General features: G+C 45.3%; 1 protein-coding gene and 1 pseudogene across 4 annotated transcripts in view; both read left to right on the top strand.

The window, feature by feature from the left end:
- Nucleotides 1-25,515, top strand: part of COA1 (cytochrome c oxidase assembly factor 1) — a 132,633-nt gene that overhangs the window by 62,350 nt on the left and 44,768 nt on the right. The window contains exon 1 of one of the 3 annotated variants that reach the window (XM_088476073.1): nucleotides 23,408-23,487. The exons of the other annotated variants lie outside the window; for them this stretch is intronic. The gene's annotated coding sequence lies outside the window, so the exon portion shown is untranslated. Of the gene's footprint in view, nucleotides 1-23,407; nucleotides 23,488-25,515 lie in introns of those variants that run through there. 3 annotated transcript variants of the gene reach the window in all.
- On the top strand, nucleotides 20,778-23,011 carry LOC148519841 (uncharacterized; annotated as a pseudogene). Its single transcript, XR_015878903.1, has 2 exons — nucleotides 20,778-21,679; nucleotides 22,880-23,011. The product of XR_015878903.1 is annotated as an uncharacterized LOC148519841 (transcript).

The raw sequence follows: 25,515 nt of genomic DNA, 5'->3' as shown, positions 1-25,515 counted from the left end.
TAGGAGTGACATTCATTAGTTCTATTAATTTGTTTATTTTACTCCACATACTAGACTGTATTAGTGCTGATCTCACTGGCCTCTTATAGCAAAGTCAATCCTTATATCCTGCCGTTTAGCAAGTTAGATTTGGATCTAAGCATCAATACTATTTATTTATTCATTTTCTGGTTATGTAAAGTATATATTTTCAGATTATTGCTTAATAATATCATTATTAGATCATACTTATTTTCTATGGAGATTTTGCAAAACCTGACTGCAGGGCTCTCTTCCGTAGGCTACCGTTCTTTTTCTCTCTGTAGCATAATCCCCTTTTCTCTTTTCCAATCCCTCCAGTTAATTTTATTAGTTTGCGATAATTTTCACACAACTACAATAGCGTGGGTGGTGACGGGATAGCTATGCTATAAATGAGGTGGATATAATGTCATTGAATGGGTGACAGTAACCTGAAGCTCTAGAAATACTAAAGGTAAACTATGCCCGTGCAGCCCCCCTCCACTGGAATGAGCTCCCTCGCTCGATCAGGCTCTCCCGGACCTTGCAGAGCTTCAAACGTGCACTGAAAACCCACCTGTTCATCAAAGCATACCCTTCCACCACATAACCATGTTACCAGGTCTCTGTCCCTCCCGCCTCAGCCATCTCTACCTTGCTTCCTGCACTCAGGTCCCCCTCTACACACTCACGCCTCATGTCATCTGTCCGTCTCCCCTCTCCCCTAGATTGTAAGCTCCTAGGAGCAGTGTCCTTCTCCCCTATGTCTCACAGCCTTCTTCTCTAGCACTTCTATGACAGCCTTCACCTTCAGAGCTGTACTGTGTATGGAGAATTGTGTTGCTAATTGTTACTTGTGTTCTGTTTATATTTTGGTTACTGTATTGTAATGTAATGTTCTGTGCACCTTTTACTGTATGTACGGCGCTGCGGACCACTTGTGGCGCCCTATAAATAAAATGTAATAATAATAATAAATAATAATAATATGAAAACACTGCTCTCTAAGAGAACTGTAAAATAATGTGCTTAGCATCAGGTTCACCATGTATTAGGCACTATAAAGTAAGAAAGAAATACTGTATTATGTTACAACCAATATACCTAAAGGACACTACGGGAAGCATATCATACACAACATGGATACAACCTGCAGTTCTCACTGATATTGGAAACTATACATGTTGCATCAATAAACCAGTGACTCTCATCAATGGAATCTGAAATTATGGATGGTTACCTGCATGTCATACCTCCTCTCTGGTGGAGGCTACCTGGGCTTTCTGGAGTAAGCTGCATCACTAATTGTTTGTTGATCTGCACGGGCTAATAACTTGCAGTGTAGACAATGGAATGCGTGGGCCAGCAGAGGCGTCTGAGATATGGATGCAGGAAGAGGAGTGGTAAGAAGACTGTATCAGGGAATGAATGGGACATGAGTGTATGAAGGATGAGAAGGAGCTGGGAATTGTCGGGGGATGATGAGGGTAGCTTGTCTATACAAAAAATCAGTCTGCATTTATTAAGTCTATTAGAGATTTTTGCGCAGGAGGAATTAAAATGTTTACAAGTATGTATATAAAATTATGTTTTGTAGTTTAATGTGGGCCTGATTCAGATGTGGACGCTAATGCAATCCCAGCTGTGATTCTGTACGCAGACGCTGTGTGAAAACCTGCTAATGCTACAGCCGCCTGGAAATGGTTTCAGACACCCACCAGTGGTGTCGCAAATACATACAAATATGCAGCGGTGGTTACTTATTCTTCGATAATCGACCATCGAGTATCCTGTGATCATACAGAATAGACGCGGGAACTCAGACGCTGGTACCATGTTTCTTTGTATGGGATCGCAGATGTAGTCAGATCCATGCCCCGAAAACAGTCATGACACGACTGCGTTTTTGCCGCCAACAAAATGGCCCCTGTCTGTCAATCACTAGCGTATAAATCTTCACCACAACCGTAGTCCCTTTTAATCACAATTTAATCACCACGTATGCACATTGCGGCTGAGATGCATGCGCAGTCTACCAATAATCCTTCACCTGTGGAAATATTGGCATTGTGTCCACATCTGAATCAGGCCCCGTGTGCTTAAGTGCTTTACTAGCAGCTCTTTTAGTACTGTAGAAAATAAGTGTTAGTAAAACTCATAGAGCCTGATTCAGGTAGAATCGCAGTTGCTAATACGCACGCAATCGGCCGATTTTTGCATACTAAGCATTCATATGCATCACAGTGTGCATGCACCAAATAGCCACTGAGATCGGGACTGCGATCGCAGAGGCCTCGCAGACCCATTGTAGAGTGATTGACAGGAAGTGCCGTTTGTGGGTACTGATGGGAAGATGGTCGGAGAAATGCAGACGTGCTAGTGAATGAATTAGCCACTGCAATGCCATACGCAGCCTGAGTTGTCATAGCGTGCGCTGAAGTAAGCAATTCCTGAGTAAGGTCTGAGCTTGTTTGAATGTGTGCATGAGGCTGCGATTGTACTGATGGTGTGTAAGAAAAAGTGGGCGTCCCTATGTAGTGCTGCGACGGCATAGCGATCTCACTGGATTAGCATACTATCGCAGTTGAACTGCGTGCGTAATCGCTATTGCATTCGCAGATGCGATCCGTAATTAATTATGCCCATAGTCCATGGATTTAAAAAAAGAAGAAAAAAGTGTGTTTGGGGGACATAATAATGAAAAAGATTGAGAACCCGTTTCTTTAAACAACATATTTGAACATTATTAGAAGTCCAGATTACTCATATGCTGGTGATCTAAATTTCTTATATAGCTGAGCATAATACTTTAAGGAAGTAGCCTAAGTGTTATAATGTGCAGAAGTATTTTAAGATATGTGCCACATCATAATACATGCTACACTGTAATACATGCTACACCATAATACATGCTACACTGTAATACTACACTATAATACATGCTACACTATAATACATGCTACTCCAAAACATATGCTACACCAGAATAGATGCTAGTACGTCTTTTTTGAAAGAAACAAAACAGAGAGGCGGTCATAGTGTAGTAATTAGAAATCGTTCAGTATGTGTCAATACGTAATCTGCCTACTTTGACGAAACTAAGTAAGGCTTATATGTTATCTTTAATGCCACAATCACTTAGGGGATACATTGGATGAGAATTCACCTTAATTGTTTTCAATAAATCTGGAATTAAAGCACAGCACAAAAAACACCAATAGATACCATAGTGTAGTAAATTTGTACATAAATAAAATATTATTGCACATATGACAAATGTTCATCCAATTACTAAAGGATGGAAACCAACCACGTCCAACAACTTACTCAGAGTATGAGCTTCTAGCCGCAAGTAACTTCAGGATGACAGCACACGGAACTAAACAATTATGAGAGACTCTTCACATCCAGAAGGAGGTCAGTGTAGTGATGGGGTATGGTAAACGGAATCGGTATGTAACACCAACGGACCTAAGGCCAGCGGATGAAATCCCGACGCCGGAAGGCCGATAGATGAAGATCCCGACTAGAGTAAGTACCCTAACCCTTGCCCCCCCCTAACCCTAACCCTTGCCCCCCCCTAACCCTAACCCTCTCTTAGTGGTGCCTAACCATATCCTCCCCTAGGGGTGCCTAAACCCAACCCCACCTCCCCGCACCCTAAACCTAACCCTCCCAGGGGTTGGTGCCTAACCCCCCCTGGTGGTGCCTAACCCTCCCAGGGGGTGCCTGACCCTAAGTCCCCCCGGGAGTCCCTAACCCTCGCTCCCCCTCCCCCCCCCCTCCCCACCGCGGCTAAGAGCTTCCGATACCCGGCTTACCTACGTTCCATATGCCGGGCGTCGGGATTTTGGCGTGGGGCTAATGGTAGGCGTCGGTATTTAGACACCTATCATTAGTCCCATGCCGGGATTTCACTGTCGGGATTTCCGTGGTCGGCATTTCCACCGCCGGCTTCCTCATTACATCCCACGGTAAACAATATCATTCATTTGTTTATGCAGTAGTCGCACAAATTATACCTTATTTTTTATCAGAAGACTGATTTTTCAGAAACATTAGTCCCCCTAGTCTTTCTAATATAGCAAATGAAATCTACTCCAAAAAGACAAAAAAGTTTTTTTTTTAATTGATTTTGAAGACAGTGAACTTAAGGCAAATGTGTGAATGTTTTTTTCATAACGAGCACCATTTCCTACTAAAATCTGCACATGAAAACTGAATTTGGCGCTTACAATGTGTAGGAATAAAATGGTATTCCAACAAGGCACACCATTTTAAAAACTAGAAAAATCACTGCATTAAATGAGGGAACCCTTCTTTTTATTTGCCCCCAGATAGGGGGAGATCTGCGCATTAGAAACCCCCATCTCTGTCCCTCTGCAATTGGTGGCTGCTGGAGGATTATCTTCTGGCAGCCACCCAGTGTGAGTTTCTGACTGGTCGCATTGTTTGCTACCATGGCAGGTAATGCAGCCTGGCGACATCACAAGCAGTGCGACTATACCAGGCTAATGGTTAAGTATTAATAGACTGCAGAACACTAAGCATTTGGGTTGTATTGTCTTTCTTTTTTTTTTTTGTAGAAACTAGAGTATTAATGAAATTCAATAAAACAGGTTTAAGTCTTTCTAGAGTGGAGGCCTCTTGTAGTGTGCGAGGAAGCGTATTCCATGGAGCCGACTTACTAAAGTGAGAAATTTAGGCAGCAGGATTTAGACCTACCTCTTCCATACTTCTTCATAGAGACACACTCCATCTTTGATCTATGAAATATAAGAGTGCTAAAAGGTTTTTATTTTCTTCGTTTTCTGTACGGCTTTTTAAAAATAGGAGCCACAATATGTTTCTCACTTTATTGCAGACCTCTTTGCCAGGACAGGCTGCTGTCCGAGATGCTGTCCCAGCGAGGGTTTTGTGTTAAATGCCAATGGACAATCCTTATTGTTGCTGTGTGGGCTGATAAATGCCATTTCCAAGGCCCCACTGTATCCAGTAATAAATAGGCCTTGTAGAATTTTTTATTTTTTTGCCTTCCAAACAGTCCCAAGTTTTGTTTGTATGCTCAGGCAAAAATAATCTACTTGTTTAGTGGTCTCATAACGTTGGCAGTGTCATTTTGCTTATCCATTTAGTGAATTTAGGCATCAGGAAATACAGAACAGAAATTGTGCAGCTCATTACATAAGATAAATCCTTAGCTCTGCTCAGAAAGGTTGATTTCATACCATAATGTCATTGCTTGTGAATGATAAACACAAGACTGTTTTGGCTGGCGTTGTCCATATATAATACTCAGATACATTCTAGTAAATCAAATAACATGTTGTAACAGGCCTTAACTCATTTTACTAATATACTGATATGATTAAGCGATAAAGCCTACAGTATGAACCTGTGATTTTATTTTAGAAACTGAGATAAGATGGATTTGTCGGATAGGTTGTAGTTTACCATGTCAATGTTTCGAATGTCAGCATGTCATCATTCAGGATGCCGACTTGGTTACCATACATACTTGCCTACCCTCCCGATTCGGCCGAGAGTCGCTCCCGGCCCCCCGGAAAGGCAAGCAAGCACCAGCCCCCCCCTCCCCCCTCCCCCCACTCCCCACTGCGGTTACAAGAGAAATCCCCGCAGCGGGGAGGGATGGCCAATGACACGATTCAAGCTGAATTGCATCATTTTGGCCCCACCCCCTGCTACACAATTGACATTGCGGAGCGGGGCCAAAATAACGTGATTGTGTTGCCACGTCCCAGCTCCGCCCACAGATGCCTTGTAAGATGTCTGGCCGCACCCCCCTATGCCGGTGAACTCTCCCTGTTATGCCGATCTGGCTGCTTCCTCCATGAAGGGGCAGCCAGGATGTTGGCAGGCATGTTACAGTATTCACATTTGACATGTTGACAGTGAGGATGTTCTACTATTTTATCCTAACAGCAGCCAAACCTTAACCACAGCTTAACCCTAGCACTAACTACAACCTAACCCTAATGCTTGTATGTTTATGTAGACATGCATAATGTCGACATATTGAACATGTAAGCATTTTGTCAATGTTGACATATTGCATGTTGACATTTGGAACCTGTTGGCTTTATAGTGTAAACATTCTGAATGTTAATATAGTAAATACATACTAGACCAGTGTTTCCCAACCTTGGTCCTCAAGGCACACTAACAGTCCAGGTGACAGTGGTGGTACTAGCCGCCAGTGTCCCCCATGCCTTACAGTATTTTAGAGAAGTGCAGACTGCAGTGAGAGCAGTCCGCACTACACAGTAACAAACTCAGCGGCGGCTTGGTGTTTGTTACAGCAGCCAATGAGAGTCAGACAGACTCTCATTGGCTGCTGAGTCCATGGAGGGAGCCGGTTGGAGCTCACTCATGAGCTCTCTCCGCAGCGGGTGATGGGAGAGATGTCATGACGTCTCTCCCATAGTGCAGAGCAGGCTGGGAGGAGCAGACAGCAGCGGTCGCAGCAGGAAAGGGGAATCAGGTAAGTTGTGTGGTGTTTTTTTTTTGTGTGTAAGGGGCACGAGCACTGCATAGGGGGGCGCTACTGGGGCACTGTATAAGGAGGTGGCCGCTACTAGGGGCACTGTATGGGGGGGCACTGTATAGAGGGGGTGGCCGCTAGTGGGGCACTGTATAGGGGGAACTACTACTGGAGGCAATGCATAGGGGGGGACTACTACTGGGGGCAGTGCATAGGAGGTCTACTACTGGGAGCAATGCACAGGGGGGACCACTACTGGGGGCGCTGCATAGAGGGCCCAAAGCATATTCTTGCACCTGGGTTCATGACTCTCTAGTTCGCCACTGATTAGTGATATCCATGCTTGAGCACAGATGGTCAAATCAGAATAACTGAGGTACTAATTAAGACACTTGTGCAAGTATGGCTATCCTTAAAACCTGGAGTGTTAGTGAGCCTTGAGGGCTGTGGTTGGGAACCACTGCACTAGACCTAGATTTGCTTTACAATCACAGAACCACTCATAACCAATGATTTTTATTTGAGTTCATATTCATTGAGTCCATGGTATTATTAACCACTTACTGTAACTGGCTAATATTTTTTCCAAAAATGTCCCCAATTCAGTCTAATTTTATTGACAAATATGCAGATCTGTTAATAAAATAATATTGAATAAGGGCTAAATAGCTATTATTTAAATATTTGATCAATTAAAATAATCTGCAATTTTTGGAAAAAATTGCTTCATACACGACTGTTGGCTTGGAGAGGGTGGGGGCATGGGAGGGTGGGGCTCGTGATGTGCAGTCAGCAGCCAAAGCTGGTGAGCGATTCTGATAGGACTGTGGCCGGGGAGAGAAGTAAAGCCGCATCTTCCTTGATCCCCCTTGAGCTTGGGCTGCAGGTAGTCTGTTTTCCTACAGCCACCGGTGAGTGATGCGACCATGCCAGGCAAGTGGTTAATACAAGTGACACAACATATACAATGATGCTGGTTTTTTACAAAGAAACATTCAGATTATTCAATGAAATTAAATTACCAACTCTTGCCCAAAAGCCAGAATCTTTACCTGTGATTGCTTTTTTTGGGGGTTGATACTGTTTACTGCTGGATTATGTCAAATTTGCCCTAAAGCTGAGTGATGTGTACCCAGCAGATATGTCAGTCCGACTGGCTAACAAATCGGATCATGGGTACACATCAGAACGAGGTGATGAAGGACTGAACGATACCTTGTTCCATCCTTAATTACCTGCAACGGGGCCACTTGCGATATCTTCTGGTTGGATGTACAACACAGCCGACCAGACAATGTTGCAAGCGGCCGCAGGAGTGCGCATATTGCCCGTACACACTGAGCGATACGGCTGATATGTTATTCCAATTCGGCTGGAAATTACATATCGTGCCGACATAGGGCCAGGTTCAATTAGACACGAAAAGCTGTAATCAGCGAAAAAGTTTTGCTTATTGCCGCTTTTAGCCTGTTCAAACTTCTCTCCGAATTCACTTCCAGGCGGAATTCGCCTAAGTGGAAACTCAAAGCAATGTAATATGCGAAAAAGTTTCTCCAATGAATAGCAGATATTTTTATGATTGCAGGTGCTTGCCGCAGGTACGTTTTTGATGGTTTTTTTTTAAAGTTCACTTTAGAGACATAAAAATATGCTAGCACCCATTTTCAAGTACCCCAAATTTGACTGGAGTACTTGTTTTCACCAAAAAATACTGCGTTTTGCCATTCTTCACCACTTATGCAAAGACGCTAATAAGAAGCAATTTAAAAAATTAAGTACACCAAACACTTTTATTATGGCTATTAGTACACATCTACATTGATTCCCTATGTTAGTGCATCTTTTATTTGGGGTACAGACTGATTTCCCCACTTCTGACAGTACTTTCCGAATGTTCCGCATTCGTCACTTTCTGTTTTCGCCCGATTAGGAATTGAATAGGGCGAAAAGTGGGGACACGTGCGTAAAGTGGATGTGGAAAGCCAGACAAGCTAAACTTTTCCGACTTTTCGCCACTAATTGAATACGGGCCATAGTCTCAGTGTTTACCCAGCTTAATTTATTTACTGTAACATTTTACCTGTGACACCTTTTGTGCATTTAATAAATAAAATTGTGGTACAAAAAGTACTAACTTATCATCATATGTCCACTTGCTACAATGTGGCAGAAAGGTTTGAAGTACTATGACCCCACCAAATACCCTTCACTAAAAGAAGTTTCCCTTTTCTGTACATAAGCTACAGGTTGAGAACCAGACATAACATGATGGGAAACACTAGTAGACATACCAGATAGGAAGTAGATTTGATCTCACTTTTATGGTGCATACACACGGAGCGATCAGACAACGATAACGATATCGCTGTCTGATCGTCCTGCACCCTCCTGGTGTGCTGGATGATCGATATCAATCATCCAGCACACCACCAATTCACCAACGACTATAGTAACCTGGTCGACATGGACCAGGTTTGGCCTGCATGTACAGGCAATGGACGATATCGTTATCGTTCATGCGTGCCTGCACATCGAAGGTCATTGGCCACCGAAAAATGCACGATATGAACTATAACTATATGATCGATATCGTTCATATCGTCCATTTTAATCGTACCGTGTGTACGCACCTTTAACATCTATTTGTGACACCAGTTTTCTGTTTATAAATAATGTGCAAACCCAGCTCTCTACAGCTCGAGTGTGTAAATTTGCTTTCTGTACACTGCAAATCATTCACATATCTACTGCTGTTTTATTTCTGTCAGGAAATGCTTTACATAAACCACAATTCTGCACTTGTCCAAAACTGAGTGCTACAATAAAATTGTAATTTATTCATAAATTTGCTGTAACATATGTAAAATTAATAATTGTATTACACTCTTTTAATGCTGATTTAATTGGAAGTGCTAAGCACTAGAAAGGAATTTTGATGTTTATAGAGTTATAGTGTACCTGATTTGCCTCCATATGGGTATCTCAGCATGTTATAGTGAAATGAGAAGTTGCAACCACATTCAACAGAAGATGCTCTCACAGCAGAACTAGGATGAAATGCAAATGAATCATGACTAGGAGCTGTGGAGTTATACCAAAATTCTCACGTATGGTAAGGTGCAGTGCCTTCAACCATCAAAAGGCACTGCTTTACCAAATAGCTGCCTGTCTGGAGTATGTATATATATATATATATATATATATATATATATAACGCCGGCACTCCACAGTGGCACGACATTTCAAGAATCTACACCACTCCTTATCTACCTTGGTCTATAAAATAATTGACCACATCCCTCCAAACAAGAGGGGCGGGGACAGAGAGAAAAGACTTCTCCAATTAGAAACCTATTGGATCCACAGAATGAACACTGTGTCCCCTTTCGGACTCAACGAACAATTGTCCTTTTCATGCTTTTACTAAAGTAACAGTTGTATTTTTCTACAGTTGAACATCCACAATACACACTGGGTATAATTTACCCTTATATTGTTTTATATGATCATATATGATTATTCTAAGCATTATCCTTTTGTTCTCCATATTCTCATGTTTTTCCTCGTGTTTACGTTGTTTCTCCATCATCCTTTTGTTATTCCTATCCCTTTGTTCCCATTCCCAGTGAAAGTTTTTTGTCTCAACTGGCCCTTATGGGCTTGACCTATATTCTGGATAACATATACCGTGACTACAGTCATTCTACACTGGAAACGCCTTATACCGTCTGATCTTTGAAGCTAAGCAGTGTAGGCCAGGTCAGTACAGGGATGGGAGACCTCCTTGGACTACCTGGTACTGTAACAAGGTAATATCCATGGTTTCAATTTGAGACAGCACATCCACACTCCCTCATTTCTGTTCCTTATATTTTTCCCCATTTGACTTATTCTTTATTCATTTTTCGATTGGTTACCTGTATAGCTCTGCATTGTTGAACTGTACAGCAGCTAGCTTACTTACTCTGTGACCTCACTATCGGCTCTGTTTATGTAGTCACACGGATGTCTCTATTACTGACAGATGTTCAACCTATATACCGATATGTGTTTAGTTATAGTGATACATCCACCATTGAAGAGTTTCAATAGTAATTTAACACGCCAACAAGCATGTATTTAACTAAAGGATTGTTCCAGTATCACTCATCTCCAATGGTTGTTTCGTGGATTGTATCAATAGTGACATTAATCTCTCATCCTGTCTCTCCACAGCTCTTGTTTGTTTACTGAATGAGTTATCTTTTATTCTTTATTTTTTATTTTTTACTTTCATTTATTTGTTTCTATTTTCATGTTTACATATGCAGTATACACTGCACATTTGTCTCGCGTTTCTGCACCAGATTGATTTCACTTATATGTATTATGTATATGTTTATCACATCTTGTCCTGCCCATATTACCTGCATGGCATCTCCGCGCACCTTGGAGCTTTTACCCTATTTTCTGTCATTTTCTATTGCCCATATAGCTTTTACAGCTTAAACATTGTTACCCACCAGATACTATCTTTTCACTTAGCCTGCATTTCATCTTTTTACCCCACGCAGTACTCAGACGCCCCAGGGTTGCCATGGTAACCCGTGGAGACGTCTGACGCAGGCGCGTTACACGATAGTCACGCGACAGCTCCACTAGCCGGGTTGCCACGGCAACCTATATGCAGCGCCTGGAGCTCCAGACGGCCGCGTCATCATGGTAGCGCCGGCCCCGCCCCTATGACGTAGTTTCACGGGGGGCGGCAGATGAGATGGGCACGGACATTATGGGATGTCACTGGGTATTTAGGTAAGATGTGTTGTACTTCACTGCCGTTCTTGATAAAAGTCACACCGACTGAAACGTTGGACGCTGATCTCTTGGAGTCGTGAGTCTCATTTATTTTTCAAGTCCTGAGAGTGCCGCTGTTTTTCCCTATATATATATATATATATATATATATATATATTTACTTCAGGGTCCATAGGGTATCCACAGGATGCCTTGGGGTATAGGTGATGACGTCAGGCACGGACACCACAGAGTTAAATTTTCAGCCTCCCAGGATGCACCAGGGTCCCTCTCCTATACCCCAACCCCAAGCCAAGGCAATTCAGTTTCATGGGTGTCCGGCCAGAGGTCGGATCACATTCACAGTGGGGGCTGTAATAGCCCCAGAAGATTTCTTCAGAGTGCAGCTGTGGCTGCGAAAGATGAGCCTTACAGCATGGACAGTCAGTACTGACGTCCATGCTCTTGTTCCTACACCCCGCCGGTACCAGAACGCCGGTACCGAACCGGGGATGCTGATAGGTAGCTGGGGTCACAGCTAGCGGTGACCCTGGCTACCTGGACTGTGGCCGGATGTACGGGGGGACAAGGTAAGCGGCGGGGTCCCTCGGTGGGCACCCGCCGGTAACACAGTACTTTTTGGTCCCCAGGCAGGGGGCTCCCTGGGGACCGGCTGCACGTGGGGCCAGGTACTGATCCTGCGCCTTCCACTAGACCACCAGGGACAGCAGACCGCAGCATGTGTGGTACAGCGCGGCGTCCCAGGGGTTAATAGCAGGCCAGGGGAGAACGCCTTCCCTGTCTCACAGCCGGTGTCTCCCCCGCTGCAAAGTGCCATTCCACAGCGGTCTGACCGGGCTGTGTCAGCGCTACTCCCCCGGGCCCGCCTCCTCTCTGCGCCTCGGTGGCCATTTTCTCTCTGCATGTGCTGGCGATGGCAAACGCTGCTGGAAGCTGATACAGGTGCCATTGCGGTCCGGGTCCCCCACATACCTCTCCTTCAATTAAGGTCAGTGTATGCAGCACTGTTTCCTACTAGGCTCTGCTCTGTAGTTGATCGCAGTGCTTGTAATGCATGATGTTATCTGCATTGTATGTGACTTAAATGCTACCGCTGTTTGCCTGTACTTTCATTTCTGACTGTCAGCCATTTTCCTATCCCTGTTCTTTTTCTGCTACAGCCCTTGCGGTGCGGTGTTGCGGGGTGTTTATTACCTCACAGTAAACGTGGTTTTTCTGTGTGGGAAGTCACATACGCTCCGTTCACACTCCTCATTTCGGAAAGTGAATGAGGATATCCTCTTCCAGCTATAATGTACTGATATAATGTGCAGTTAGCGGAGGGATATGTAGACGCTGAGGGTTTATGGAGGGCATGTTGTATTATATATCACGCCCCATTTCTGTCACTGTGCCTGCACAAAAAGGGACCACCCTCGGCTGGCTAAGATGCTTACAGCCCTTGTGGGCAACGCTCCCTGTGTTTCCCCATAGGGGTTATCGCAGCGAGTGGTGGTCTCATCACATGCAGGGGTCCCTGGGCAGTTGATGGTACCACAGTGTATCCTGTTTTTCGCCCCCCTCCCCCAGGTCTCGCAGGAGCTTGTGTGGGTGAATTTATTGTCCAAATGGTATAGCACCTGATGGACGTTTTACAGGGGGAGTCACCATTTCAGCCTTCTAAACGGCCTTTCGGGTCTCAGACGGCTAAGGATCATGACGTCTGATGAAGGTGACATTATTGACTTTTTCAGACACGAGCCCCTTAGTGCAGAGGAGGCGTAGTCTGAGTCTAAAGTTTATATACCTGGCCTTATACGGGCAGTCCGTGCGGCTTTGGTTATTACATATCCCCCGTGGCTAAATCCAAATATGCCTTCTTTAAGGATAAGGGTTTTGCCACTGTAATTCCTCTATCTGGTCAGATGGATCATTTAGAGGAGGCGTGGAAAAACCGGGTGAGCGGTTCCAGCCTCAAAAACGGTTGACCTTTTGCATACCCCTTTGTGGATAATTATTTTTCCGAATGGGAGTTACCTTTACGGGTAGATTCACATGTTACACGCCTAGTGAGGAGTGCTACGTTGCCCATGCCCTCCAGGTCCTCCTTGAAGGAGGTTACAGATTGCAAGGTGCAAATATATACAATTATTCCCTTGCTGGAGGGGCGTCCAGGCCGGCTATGGCGTGTGCTGGGGGGCCAGAGCCATGGAGCGCTGGGTAGGTAACTGGATCTCTGCACACTGACTCTCCAGCAGAGCAGGTGGATAGTGGCAAATTCTCAGAGACTTAGCCACGTTCATAATGAGACAGTCTTACATATAGCCTGCTCCTTTCCAGAATCTCCTCGGCAGCAGTAGCGGCTCGGTAGCAGTTCGCCGCTCCCTGTGGTTGCGCTCTTGGAAAGCAGACGCAGATTCCATTTGGAATGCTTTGCCTTTTATGGTACAGGTCCTGTTTGGCCCTCATCTGGACACAATTGTGGCCCCGCAGGCAGCAGCTACGTCTGCGTGTCTGCCATCGGCTACAGTCCCATCGGGGTCTGGGGCTTCGTCTTTTCGGCCCTGTAAGGCCAGGGTAAGTCTAAAATACAGCTTTCCATGACAGTCAGTAGCCAGGAAATCTGCTCAGCCATTAGAACAGGCTTGGAGTACAAGACGTCCTACTCCCAAGTTGGACTATAAGCCTTCAGCCTCACAGGACGGGCCTACTCTTGGGGGACCCCAGAGTTGGAGGCCAGCTTCTCCAGTTCGCCCAGTGCTGGTGTCTGACCACCACGGACACTGGGGTAAGAGAAGTATTTTCTTGAAGGTATGTCCTCTCCTCCCGGTAAAGGCCTCCCAGATGGTTTTTCGTTACAGGTCTTCTGTCAATTCAAGACAAGGCCCTGTAATTTTTGAGGGTGTTACACTCTATGCTCCAGGCAGGAGAAATAGTACCTATTCCGTTGCCCCAAAGGGGAACGGGGTATTACTCCATCCTCTTTCTGGTACAGAAACCCAATGGGTCTTTCCAGGACATCCTCAACCTCGAATCCTTCAACTAATTCTTAAGGGTTCCTCGGTTCAGGAGGGGGACCCTGCATTCCATCATTCAAGGGAGTCTGGGAATTTTGTGGTGTCGTTTGATATATTCAGGATGACTACCTGAATATCCCTATTTTCTTAGCACACCAGTGTTTTCCTCAGGTTTGCAGTGGTCGATAAGCATTTCCAGTTTCTGGCATTGCCCCTTGGTCTGGCCTCCGCGCCTCACGGTTTACCAGGGTCATGGCAGTTATGGCAGCCCACCTGCAGATGCAGGGGGTCCGTTTGTTACCCTGTCCGGGTGACCTCCTGTTGTTACCAGGGTCTCCAGAGATTCTTCAGTGCCATCTGCAACGGACAATATCTGTGTTGCTACGTTATGGCTGACTAATAAACTGGAAATGGTCCTCTCTGATTCCTCACAGAGGATGCTCCATATCTCAACATCTGAGGATCTTTGTGATTGAGGAAAAGATCTCTGCATTACAGGCAAAGGTACGCAGTTGCGTGCAGAGTCGCCGAGTGTCTATTCACTCGGCAATGTGGTTCCTGGGTTCCAGGGTGTCACTGTTCGACATGGTGGAGAGTACCCAGTTTCACTCTGAACCTCAAAAAAAAAAAATTGATCCTCTCCGGATGGGATGGGTTGCCCCATAGGATAAAGTCAGTAGTGCTTTCCCCGGAGGTCTCTCTCTGGCCTGGTGGCTGCGGAAAACTCACCTAAACAAGGGGCACCCCCTTTGGGATTGCGGACAGGGTCCTTCTGACGACGGACGCCAGTATCCGTGGCTGGGAAGCAGTTACGGGTCCACACTTGTTCCAGGGCAGGTGGACACCAGCAGATTATTCGCTTCCCATAAACATCTGAGAACTCTGAGCAGTATTCAAGGTTCTCCAGCATGCAGGACAGGTCCTCCATGGAAATACCGTGCAGGTACAGTCTGACAACGCCATCATGATGGCTTATGTAAACCACCTAGGAGGTTCCCGAAGTCAGGCGACACTAACAGTGGTGTCCCAAATTCTGGCTTGGGTGGAAGGCTTTATCCCTGCCATCATCGGCAGTGTTCATTCAGGAATCCTCGGATGGAAAGCAGGCTTTCTTAGCCGTCAAGATGTGCATTCAGGGAAATTTCCGCTTCATCCGGAGGTGTTCAATCTTCTGGTGAACAAGTGGAGCCTTTCAGAGATGAGACTCTTCTGGTAGACGTGTGTAGGTCCAGTGGACCTTCCAAGATGTGTACCTCGTCCCTCCATTATCCCTTCTTCCTCCAGTAATAGCAAGATGAAGGCACGCTCCTGCTGATAGCTCCAGCGTGGGCCAAACGGCACTATTACTCAGATCTTCGGAGCCTCTCAGTTAACACTCCGAAGCTGTTGCCTCTACGCCTGGACCTGTTGATAGCCAGACCTGGGTTGTCTGTCCTTGATGGTGTGGCGGTGGAGACTGCCCTCTTAAGGTCTAGGGGTTTTCCAGCTCTATAGTTAACAGGGGCTCTGTCCATGCTAAGAGCTCGGAAGCTTTTATCTGCAAGAATTTACCATCAGGTATGGCATACTTTCTTTCAGTTGTGTCGCCCTAGAGGCTATGCTCCTCGGGTATTCCGGATATCCAGAGTGTTGGCTTTCCTACAGGTGGGCTTAGATAACGGTCTTCGCCTTGCTTACCTGAGGGTGCAGGTTTCTGCCCTGTTTAGTATGGTTTCATCGTAGGATTGCTACTCTTCCTGAGGTCCACACCTTTGTGCAAGGTGTACGTTACATTCAGCATCCCTTTGTTCCACCGGTGGCTCCTTGGGATTTGGCTGTGGTCCTTAGGGCTCTCCGAGGACCGCCATTTGATCCACTGGGCTCAGTGGATTTCAAATCACTTACGGCTAGGACTGTATTCCTTCGCACTTGCCCTGGTTTTTTACCTACAGTGGTGTCCAGTTTCCTCATCAATGAGGAAATTATAGTACCGGCCTTTACTTCCCCAGTCCTGTCTGCTGGTGTGGCCTCCTTGGATGTGGTACGGTCTCTATGAATTTAAGTTGACCGTACCAGTCCATTTAGGAAATCAGACTCTCAGTTTTGTCCTTTCTGGTTTCCATAAAAAGGGTTGGCCTGCCACTACGCTAACTTTGGCAGGATGGATTCACAGGTCTTCCTATTCCACTAGGTCTGTGGGTCCTTCGTGGGCAGCTCGACGTGGCGCCTAAGTGGTTCAGCGGTGATTGGCAGCAACGTGGTCATCTGTCCATATTTTTGTAAGGTATGCTTTTGATACCTTCGCCTCTCAGGATGCTTCCTTCGGGCGGCGTATTCTCCTTACAGCACAAGAGCGTCCCCATCCTTAAAGGATACTGCTTTGGGACATCCCCAAGGTATCCTGTGGATACCCTATGGACCCTGAAGTACAAAATATGAGATATGGTAAGACCTTACCCTTGTTATCTCTATTTCTACGAAGTCCATAGGGTTCCACAGGACTCCCGCCCTGTCGCACCTGTACTGCAGATGGGCTTTGATCTGGTCACCGCTTTCTCCGTCTCCTTCTGGTGAGAATGTGATTCTTGTGTGTTCCAGACTTTCTTCTCTCTCTTTGTTCTCCTCCTCTGGCCTATGGCTTGTTACAAAACTGAATTGCCTTGGCTTGGGGGTGGGGTATAGGAGAGGGACCCTGGTGCATCATGGGAGGCTGAAAATTTTACTCTGTGGTGTCCGTGCCTGACGTCATCACCTATACCCCAAGGTATCCTGTGGAACCCTATGGACTTGGTAGAAATAGAGATAACAAGGGTAAGTTCTTAACATATCTCATATTATATATATATTGTATCCTTTATTTGGCACTCCTGTAGTAACCCTTCAGCAACCTGGGCATAGGGATAATGATAGGCATCAGGATTTTGATGCCTATCATTAGTCCCCTGTCGGCATTGCACAGTCGGGAGCCAGCGGTTTGCATTTCGACCGTCGGCTTCCTGACTGCATACCTAAAGGCCCCCATGCACGGTGCAATTCAAAGTTGGTAAGATGTGTTGTACGATTGCCCTTGAAATTTTTACCTTGAAATTTTTCATAAGATGTGGTCAAATGGTGTATGATTGATCGTTTTGTTACACTTCTATGCATTTTATCCTATGATCGTATCACATTGTACTCAAAAGATCGTAGATCTCTCTGCAAAACCATATGATCGGTGATCCAACTAGAGGACGACGGGGACGCGGATCGGGGTCACAGAACACACAAAAAACACATTTTCATATGATTGGTCTGTACAACCCATCGAAACTGTCCATCTCGGGTAAAAAAAAAATCTTACCGTGTATGGGCACCTTAAGATGTATGAGGACACATCTGTAAGCCAGTATTTACCATGCACGACAATAATAAATAAATGTATTTGCACCCCGTGCATTGCAGCATGGTTTGTTCCAGATACAAAGTTACTTGCTTTTCTATTTTTTTTTTTTGCTTTGCTCCCAACTCCGAATCAGACCACTTAAATTTCCTTTTGTGCTTTTAAATATAATTGAATACATTTTAGTATACTGTGTCCAGTGCTCAGTGCTGGGCCTTATTACCGCTCTGCAGTCCGGGACTTTCCCAGGGCTGCAGGGTAATACACACAGGAGCTCATTCAGACCCGCTCGCAAGATGCGATCGCTCGCTGGCAAAAAGGGGCTGGATATTTAAATTAAGCGCTCGCACTGCATCACATAAGGACGCCCACTGTGTTTTAGCGAGCTACAGCAAAGTGCGCTCGCAAATGCCTGAAGACGCCCCCTTGCCACTCGCAACACACGTCATCTCTGGGAAATGTAGGATTAATCGGGACCATCGTGAGCCATCGGAGCTGCTCGCAGCCCTTGGGGTTGCCTTAGCCTGCCGCAAGCACAGCGTTGGCTGAAATACATGCAGGTGACGTGTACAATGACGCTACTTTCCTAATTATGCATGCCCTTTAAACGCCTTTTTGGAGGCCTGACACGCCTGTGTTCGCACATCACCTCCCCCGTTCCCAAGCACCTTCCCCTGTTACCACCCACAAACTGCACTATCTGTCACTCAAAGCAGCGACCTGATAGTGGCTTACGAGCAACCAAAATCAGATAAATCAGATCGCAACGAATGGCTTGCGCACGCGCACTGCGAATTATACACATGCGTAGATTGCCAAAAATCGCGCAGAGCGAGCGAACGCACCTTAGCGAGCGGGTCTGAATCAGGTCCACAGTGTTAAAATATCTTTATTTCTATATACATTGTTACCTGCAGAGCCCTAGCACATTGCAGTGAAACTTATGCCAGTGCCAGGAGCTGACTTCCCAGTCCCCAACCCTCTGCAGTATGCACAGTACATACACGGCTTTGCAGTACAGCTGCTGTGCCATAAACACATTTGGTTACAGTAACATACATTTTTATACGCTGTGGTGCATCGCTTTGTTGGTTAACCTATTCATTGCCACTGGACTCTACCAGGCAGGGATCTTCACTCTCAGGGTCATTATGTGTTGTGATAATGCTTCCAAGTATGTATATCCCATTAAGGATCAATGATCTCTTTATTCCCCTCCTTGTTTCCTCCCCCTATGGAAAATACAATAAGCAGAAATCAAGACAAGTGTAACATAACTATAACTTGTTAAAACCCAATATTTCAGCATATCAGTCTACAGCTATATTTTCATTTTTGTTAAGAATCATACTTTACATATACAAGTAATGGGTTACAGTTTCAGTCTCTTTTTGCCTCATAGAAATAATCAGTTAATCTCATCCGGAAGTAAATGGAATAAACTCAAGAAAAGCAGGCTCATGTTATCATTTTGGTGCTGAGACCTAAAATCTGATTCATGGGCTCCACCTTTTTTGACTCTATCAGTGCCGTTTCAGGCTTTGAGAGCGTGTCTAGACTAGCTTGCTGTTTGCTACATTAGTACTTGCTAACAATATAACGTAATGGATTTTGGGGTGGTTCAAGTAAATTATATCTCTTACAAGTATTGAACAAACAAGACAGCACAGACTGTATTGTACTGTACGGCCTCTACTGTTAATATGAATAGCTGATATTCTACTATTATTGTAGAGATATTCCTAGTACTCACTGTTAGGCTGGTGCACATTGATAATGAACAGCTGACGTCGCCGATTGTTATTCATGTATCAGAGTTTAGTTAGCTTTGTTGATGTCTTATTGGAACTAATAATTTCCATAGACACATCAAGCCTATAAAACACTACCGGGAATGGAACCTTTTTTATCCCTTATTAGACTTCAGTGTAGCTTTTACTTGTTGTTAGTTGTGACATTATGAATGAAGTCTCTTTATATCCTATTGCTTGGAGTATACTTGTAAGTATCACAGAAGTATATGCAAGGGATGTAGTTAGGAAACCGACGGTGGAAATGTCGACCGCTGGCTTCCTGACAAATCCCGACAGGGGTCTAATGATAGGCGTCAAAATCCTGACGAAGGTAAGCCGGGCAGAGGGCGCGGCTTAGGTTAGGGGCTCCTGGGTGGGACTTAGGGTTAGGCACCCCCCGTGAGGGTTAGGGTTAGGCACTAGGGAGGGAGGTCAGGGTTAGGCACCCCTAAAGGAGGGTTAGGGGAGGGGAGGGTTAATTTAATGTATTTTCTAAGAGTTCAGCTCCCTCAGGGACCAATCATAGGGTCTGAAAGATGTATATTGGCTAATGTGAGTACTATGGGGTTGCTGGCCTCTTGGTTCAGATTGCCACATAATCCTTCTTTCTTCCAGGCAGGGCTAGACCAGGTTTTTAGCCTTTCAGAGGCAATTGGCATTGCTGCCAGAGGTGCAGACTTTTATGCAGGGGGTTGTTAGGAATCAGCCTTCCTATATTCCGCTTGTTCCACCATGGGATCTGAATATGGTTTTGGAGGTATTACAGCAAGCTCCATTCAAACTTCTTGCGGCGGTAGAAGTAGTAGAGTTATCTATAACCTCTGCGTGGAGTGTCTCTGAGCTGGCAGCTCTTTCTTGTAAATCTTAATTTTTAATTTTACACCACGATTGAATGGTTTAGCATGGTTTCAGCTAAAGGTGGTTTTGATTATTCATATTGGGAGATTGTTTTGCCAGCATTCGAATTCTGCAGAGTGGAATTTTTCCAATTGTTTCCAGTGTCCCCTAGATAGTACGTAGAGGAAAATAAGATTTTATACTCACCTTAAAATGAATTCCTCTGAGTCCATCTGGGTCTCTCTCCCTGTTGTTAATTTTGTTGTGCATGGTGCACGATTGTGTTCTCCATCAGGCTTTGGAAGAGTAAACACTGCGTTGCAGGTAAAGATGGGAGGATTTAAGAGGGAGGGGAGTTTCAGCCTCAATAGAATTAACTATTTACTCCTCAGCCTTCCCACTTATAGCCGTTTCAGACATACTGAGATTCCTGGGAATTTGGCCTGCCTCAGCCAAATTCCCAGGATGTCACATATGTCTGAAAGGTGTTCCCGGGTAGCTGACCCTCCAATCGACCAGGGAATTTCCCAGGACATAAGTCGCGGGAAATTACCCTGTTTATGTCTGAATGGTGCTACCCTGGAATTTACTCCCGGGCTTCACCAAACAGCTTTTGATTGGCCAGACACGGCTGCCAGTTGATGATGACATCAGCGGCAGCTGGAGAGGGGAGGACAGACGCCACACATGGCGCTACAAGGCTGATTTTGGTGCCAGAACAGCAGCCATACATGCTGCAGAGAGGCCGGCACCACAAGAGTGAATTTGGTGCTGACAGGGGACAGAGTGCAGTACCAGGTGTTCGGAGAGCTGAGGAGTGGAGTGCCAGGTGGCAGGTGTGAACTGGTGGTTGCAGATCATGTCACATTGGAAGGAGGAGGAGGTCCGTGAGCTCTTACATGTGAGGGGAGTGGTGGAAATAAAAGCTTAAATCACAGGCACTGTTAAGGATGCCATGATCTATGGCAACATTTAAAAAATCCTGGCCAGCCGGGATATTGTGAAGACACAGCAGCAAGACCTTAATAAACTAAAGAGCCTAAAGAAGCAATATACAAAGGTTCATGACCACAATCGTAATCACAGTGGTGTGGGAAGGATGGAGTGGCCCTTACATGATTATGCAGTTCCGCTTTTGGGCACACAGCACTGTGCAACCCCATTGCCCTATCTTCATAAAGTGATACTGGCACACTGTCCGCAACAACAACAGGCATGCCTTCAACAACTCCTGAGAGCAGCCAGCAGGTCCTATTTAATGATGACCCAGATGAGGACTCCTCTAACACCATGATCATGGAACCAAGCACTGCCACAGATGTGACCGCTCCATCGCAAAGCCAAGAGTCAGAGTCTGAGCCACAGACCCAGGGAGAAAAGCCCACCCTACGCAGTAACAGTAAGTTCAATTCAATTAACTCTATGAGCCGTATTCAATCTGATTCGCACCCGCGATATTTTTTCGACTCCTGGACTTTGCACCTACTTCGACTATTTTGCATGCGGAGAACTATCTTGCGCCCGCGTATCCCCGTATTCAATTTGAAAGTACACGAAAATGGGACCCAGCGAAACTGAAACAAGCGGAAAGACCTGTCAGATTTGGGGAAAAAAGCCTGACACCCCCCAAAAGATGCTCTGACATGGGGGTTAGCTATGGTTACCCCCGATTTGGCTTGCTGAAGGTATTTGGTGTTTTTAAACGGGCTCAATAGCTGCTAAATAGCGTTTCTGTACAAGTGGTGAAGAATAGTATTCAGGATTTTTTTTTGCAGAAGATAACTTATCCCAGCAAATTTGGGGTACTTGAAAATGGGGGCCAGCATATTTGAAAGTTGCTAAAGTTAAGTTTAAAAAATCCACCTACAGCAAGCACCTGCAATGAAAAAAAACACATGGACCATACTTGGGGCCCCCCCTAGAGTCTAGGTCGCTAGTTTTTAACTTTGTCCTCCAACATTTTTTTTTCGCCCCCAAAATGAAAGTGATTTTTTTGGGGGGTGTTCTAACGTGTTTTTTAAACATTTTTTGACACAGTTTACCTTTGGGGGACTGTCTGAAGGCTGCACGGAGGTTCCCGCAATGTTGCACCCCAAAACCCCAATTCTGCACTTTTTTCCGCCTGATATTCATAAGCGAAACTTTTTCGCCTTTTACATTGCATTGACTTTCCGCCTAGGCGGAAAGTCTTTCAAATTGAATACGGCGATATTTTTCTGCCTGGCAAAATGACATCATTGGCGAAACTTTTTGCCAATTCCGGCTTTTCACTCCAAATTGAATACGGGCCAAAGTTTGCTGCGTTAATCTATGTAATGTTCTATTTCAATTTCTAGTATATTTTCTCTGGTAAAAATAAATTAATATTTTGGCTATTGGGTAAATTAAATCATTACTTTAATGCTTCTATATTATGCAGGTACCAGGGTGTTTGAATTAAACCGTATTGTTTCTGCGTTCAGCTTGTAGTCGAGGATGATCACCGCATGCAACGAGACGTGCTGCTTTTCGAATTTGGCCCATTTATTATTTTGTGTTTCTTGTGTTTTTAAATATTTTTGTCATCTGTTGCTTAATATTTTCTCTCTTGTACTTTCAGTTTTCACAGTGCCAACACGTAAAAAGAATAAGAGCAAAGTAGAGGTTGCTACCAAAGCCATGACAAATATTCTATGTGAACAGCTACGCGACCTAGATTCAGAATGGCAGACACAAGGCCATTGATAAACCCAACGCGAGGTGGTTCAGTTGAATCCTGGCCAGGTTTTAGGGGGCTTCGGTTCCCGGTGGACATCCTGTTGGTGTATGCTGGCCAGAACTTGACCCGGAGAGCCTGATCTGAGCCTTTTGGTGGATGGATTTGGATGAAAACTTCACAGAGTGGTAACATTGGATTCAAGAAAACATACTAGGGGGTTGAGATCTCGGTCGGACCTCCCTTTGGTGTACGCTGGGCTGAACTTTGACTCAGGGAGCCTGTTCTGTGCCTTCCACTTGATGGATTTGGATGAAAACTTCACAAAGGTGTAGCAATTGGTCTGAGATGTCTAATGGAGTGATTGGGGTCTCGGTCGGACCTCACGGCGGAGTGCACCGGGCAGATCTTTGATCCGGGGACCCTGTTCTGGGGCCTTGCGCTGGATGGATTTGGATGACATCACATAATAAAACTTAATGACTTGAAGAATTAAACTCTGGCAACACCAGGTACTTCAGCTAGTATAATTATATACAGTGTGTATAGAAATATGTATTGTGTGTGAATTGTCCAGTGAATAAACAGTTATCGAAATTATCTTATTTCAGGATGTATGTATAAGATATAGCATAAAAACAAAGGGCCTAATTCAGAGCTGGGAATAGCGTAAGAAAGAGCAAGTAACTGTGCATCTTGGTAAAACCATGCTGCACTGCATGTGGGACAGATGCAGGGGCGGATTGGGATGGGAAACCAGCCCGGGAAATTTCTGGAAGCAGCCCTAATGGGGGAGGGCCTGTGTAGGGACGGGATCTTTCCTAATGGGGCCCAACTCTTATGTTGCCCATCCACTAGGCGATTAAACCTAGCGACGGTCGTTATCGCTCCATCGCTTGGTAATCGCCCGCAGATCGGGCAGTAAAATGTTAAAAACAACCAGCGATGCACACGCCAGCTGGTCATTTTTAACATCAGTCATCGCCCGGACATGATGGTCAACCTGATGACCGGCGTCAGGTTGCCATGTTCGGGGATGATTGATCTGCATACACAATGTCTGAACGTTCAGTTTATGCACTTCATCCCGCGCATCGTGTAGTGGATGGGCAGCATAAGTCAGTGGCAGTTGCAGCTTTCCTCTTTTGCATCTTTTGCTGCAGTTGCATCTGAGACTTTATGCTAATGCTGCTCCAAAGCTCTTCCCTAGTGTCCATGTGTCTGAATTTTAAGTACTAAGACGCTCACTGTCAGTGTGTACAGATGCTACAATCGTGCTTTGTGCATCTTTAGATGCCTCCATAGGTCGCACCATTGAAACTTTCACGAGCCCTATGCTGGGTGCAGATCATCCGTCTATGTACGGCCTCCTATGTGAGTTATTCAGCGTCTCTATACACAACCACAATCATCAACAAGCCTGTGTCACTCCAATAACACTCCCATACTACCCTACATCTGTGTCCGATTAGCCAAGCGCTGTAACCGCCCAGGAACGTCCCCCACATTTGTAATACACTTCTCCGTACATGCATCTGAATATGCGCTGCAACTCTGTACGAACACCATTACGATGCATGGGCAGTGCAACTCAGACATATGAGCAGACAAGTATATACTATTATAAATGTTCACAACATGCCTGCATTTTCTTTTACCTTCTACCCCCTATAACCTACGCTCCCTGTCAATCACTCTGTCCATGTCCTTACTGCAGCCTCGGTCGGTAAGTTGGCTTGTCTGCACTACGACTGACGCATGCTCAGTCCAAAACTATTTACTCAGCCGCACAAAACATCAGCATTGTATCCACTTCTGAATCATGCCCTTATTTCCTCAGCAGTTATTCATTTTATGCCCCCGAGCTCCATTATGGTTACGTCCCTGATCAGATCAGTACCCCAGACTGTGAATAATAGGGTTGCCTAATGCCCTCTAATTTTGCCCTCTTATAGCCTCATCTTTTAATTATACACATCACCCTCTAATTACGCTGCAGTGTACACAGTGCTTCCATATTACCCCTTAGTACGACACACAGCACCCTCCATAATACCACTCAGTATACACAACAACCCCATGATATACCTTTCATTATACACAGTGACCTCCACCATAATATCCCTCACTACATACAGTGCCCCATATTACCCCCCAGTACACAGAGCACCTCCATAATAGCCCTCAGTACACACAGTACCCTCATATTACCCCCCAGTACATAGTGGCCCATAGTACCCCCAGTACACAGAACACCTCCATATTAGCCCCCCATTACACTGTGGCCCATATTACCCGCCAGTACAAAGAGCACCTCCATATTATCCCCCAGTACACACAGCACATGCATATTACCCCCCAGTACACACAGCACCTATATATTAACCCCCAGTACACAGTGCCCCCATATTAGCCCCAAGTACACAGAGCACCTCCATATTAGGCCACAGTACACAGAGCACCTCCACATTACCTGCCCCCAGTACACACAGCACAACCATATTATCCCCTCCAGTACACACAGCACCTATATAGTAACC

Source organism: Taudactylus pleione, unplaced genomic scaffold (assembly GCF_031769625.1).
Source record: "Taudactylus pleione unplaced genomic scaffold, aTauple2 ptg000181l, whole genome shotgun sequence".
NCBI classification, from domain to species: Eukaryota; Metazoa; Chordata; class Amphibia; order Anura; family Myobatrachidae; genus Taudactylus; species Taudactylus pleione.
This window is presented reverse-complemented; position numbering and strand designations above follow the sequence as displayed.